The following is a 3,814-nucleotide window of genomic DNA, read 5'->3' as shown; positions in this document are numbered from 1 at the left end:
CCAGTCGCATCTCGCGCCAGCAGCCCACGGGCGAGCGGAAGTTTCCCGGGCACCCGCAGCTGCGCACGGCTTCACAAAATATCAACGCAATTAAAAAAAAAAACACTGCTCAAGATATCCGAGTGGTGTCAATTAGCGAAAGGCATTTAATGGACCTGCCACTAGGGAGATAGTTGACTTGGCTCCCTCCCCAAATATATATATATTATTTTACAACATTTGTTCTCAGTGTGAGCCCTGTGGTATTACAGAGAAATGTGTATCAAGATATAAAAATAAATGCAGTTACTCTATTATACTTTTTCATTATACGGATATATCGCATTATTGTATGTTATTTGAACGACTCTACAGGTTATGCTCGAACCGTGATTTAGTTCACTAGTAGCTCTTTACTGTGTGTTAACAAGACTTGAGTTGTTCATCAGAATATAGGTATCTGTGGGCCTTAATTGTTATCGCATATTTCTCAGAAATATGTAGCCTATATGGTGCGCATACATTTGTAAGATTTTAATTTTGTAGGAATTTTATTTTATTTCAAAAATTTCTAGAGCCACTGTTCTACTGAAACTGTTCATGCTCACAGTCTATCACACTCGAGGCGCCCACATCGCAATCGAGGTATTAGCGCGCGAACGATTCACAGAGTAATGGGGTGGTACTCCTACCCACAGCTCGAGAGCTAGAAGAATGACCAACACACCAGCCGGCATATTGTGTCAAGCTTGTGCGACATTCGGCTTTAAGGTCTGGTGTGGTGGGTTGTGAGCTGAGCTGAGCATCCCGGGTTCGATTCCCGGCCTCGTCGTATTGTTCACTACGGAGATAGTTCGTTGTTCATACTGCAGGAGGGAACAGTGAACCAAAGCAGGATCATCCACGAAGGTGCCTCAGCGCTGAAAAAAAAATATATAAAAAAATCACATAATTTCACGAAAGAACCTCTTACCTACTTTGTACTCTATGTCTATCATGCTCTCTCTCGTAATATCGCTATTTCCTGATGGGACGATGCACTCTCGAGTTGGTTAACAAACAGGCCGTGTAAAGTTGACGCAACAAAAAGCATTGTCAGACTGTTAGATTTTCGTCTCCAACTAAATTTGACAAACAAAGTTTGAGGGTTAATATTAGACGAAATGTGGATATAAATTTCTCCATCAAATATACTTATTCAGATAACCTCAAACGTGTTGTCAATCCTGTCACAGTATTAAAATGTATTTTTTTTTTTTTAAACTGGGCTAGCTGAAACTGTTAAATTGTAATCTTATTAAAAATAATTAATTACAATGATGGGTAACATGTTTCAACTAGTTTTCATTTTTGTGCATTGGTTAACATTTAAAACGTTTGTAAAATTATAATTTTTTTTAGTAGGTTACATTAATCCTCCTCTTCAATGTTGGCTTAACTCAAAAGTTATACACACTTCATACAGATAAATTACATTAAATACCACATAATATTAACATTATTTTATTATACCTTTAAACTTCGTTAATCTCCAATATATTATTCGCCATTTTAAAGATTCGCTGAAAAGGTAACGCAAGCCATTTCCGATTTTTATGGTTCACGATTCTGATTGGCTTATTCTCACAAAAAGAAGTGCCTACCTACTGCAGGCGTGCCAGTAACCTTTCAAATACGGTTTTATTAATTTTAAAGTAAGAAAACGGCGAATAAGAACTCTCAGTAAGTATTTATGTAATATAAAATGTATTTAAATTAAAAGAAAAACAAACAGAAACTTGTAAATTCATATTGTGTTATGAAAACTTAGAAATTCATTATTTTTCCTCATATTTGTATTACTTGTAGTCTAGCTACAGCATATTTAAACAAAACTGAAAAAAACTGACGAAGCCAAACCAGAAAGTACTATCATATTGTACTGCAACTATGTATATTTCCAGCCCAGATTAAGCTGATAATTTATTTTAATTTATAGTTCTATGTTACATTTATATATTTTATTATTTGAAAACTCTTTGGAATTGATATGTATATCTATGTAATTGAAGCTCTATGACTAAAACGAACGTTTGAGGACTAGCAATTGAAATTTAAACGGTAAATTGCTCATTTGACACCGTGTTTGTTAATGTAAAATTGTATTACTACATGTTTTTATTTTGAATTTAAAGTGAGGTTTTGTGTTCCGCGCTATTGTTGCGCGCGGAATTGATGTGTTTTATTTAAAATAATGTAACTATCATTAGTTCTCGGCCAATCAGGAGCCGTTGTTTAAATGTGGCAATCATTGTTAAGTTACTTAAATTAAGAAGGTTTTAGAAAAAGAATGTAATGGCCTATCAATGAATGGACACGTATAGCCTATGACATCGTCGGAAATTTATCCTGAAGAATAGCTAATTAGAAATAGGCATCCGCACCAAAGGATGAAATAAACGGATTGTTTAAGTGCCAGTGAATATTAATAGGGCTTTATCCAAAAGGATAGAGATTCTAGGAGTGTATAAATACATGAGTAAGAATATGACTGTGTCTGTTACTCCATTTCGTTAGTACGAAACACGTATCACATCCATACTTAGTTATTTTGCGCCTAATTTCAAGAAAAACATTGAGAAATATAACATTAACTACGTGAATTAAATTTGACACTTAATTTTAACACACAACCTTGATTACCCAGTGGTCTGGGAGAGAAAGCATCAAAGCTCTATAGACTTAAATTATTTGCTCTAGCCGAGGCAAAAACATATGTAAATCATAATTATATACTGAATCTGTGTATAAGTTTTCGAACCCGAACAAAAGAGAAATTTGATTATTTAATAAATGTGCGCATCGTCACTCCAGACATTTTCCCATGTGCCAACAATTGTTAAAATTTTTAAAGCAATAATATTTTTATATATTAATATAAACTTGAGATATTTAGAATTTCATTAATAAATACCTAATTAAAATTACTATTGTGTTTTGCAACATTGTAATATACCTATTATCAACTGTGTCCTTATATACAGATATATGTGTATACCTATATATGTGTCAATACAAGTAAATAGCAACAGCAGTTAAGCTAGTAACTGCACAATAATTACACTGACGTACCAAAGTGGGGCCTAGAAGGAGCTCTACAATTTTATAGACAAAAATAATATGTTTTGGGGGGGAACTGTGGTACGTCTTTTAGGCTGCTGCAGTGCGATCTATCGGGTAAAGTTTAAAACGTTCTCCCTAGTTACAGACGCACACGCTAGGTAGCAGCACAAGTTTCGTACAGAAAATTGATTTTAAACAAAAATATACCAGGCGTATGAAGATTTTCTTACAAAAAACAATTATGAACTAAAAAAAAATACTGTAATTAATTTTTTGTAAGTCCCTTGAATATACAGACAAATGACATAAATGTTACGAGTCTAAGAACAACCAATCTTTTGATTATTTGAGGTGTAATTTATTCCATTATATTATTCCCCCCTCCCCTAAAACTTTAATAGCTTCTGCTCTTAAAATCAGTATCATAAATAACTCAAATGATTTTATTATCGTTCGCTTTATCTATTACCTATTTTAAATGCGCATTTTTGTCAGACCTGCATATATGAGGAGTTTGAAGATGCATAGATTTTAAACACCGTCTTTCAGGAAATAACATAATTAGGTTGATATATTTAGAAGGAAAAAAATATCGACAAAACATGTTAAAAAGATCAAGATAAACTAAAACTAAACCATTTCATACAGAGCAAATTCTTTGTGGTTCTTGTCACGAAACGGAAAGCTCCTGTCTATAAAATATATTTCCGTACTTAACAACAACTTTGGAACA

The sequence above is a fragment of the Bacillus rossius genome, chromosome 16 (genome assembly GCF_032445375.1).
Source record: "Bacillus rossius redtenbacheri isolate Brsri chromosome 16, Brsri_v3, whole genome shotgun sequence".
Lineage (NCBI taxonomy): Eukaryota > Metazoa > Arthropoda > Insecta > Phasmatodea > Bacillidae > Bacillus > Bacillus rossius.
This window is presented reverse-complemented; position numbering follows the sequence as displayed.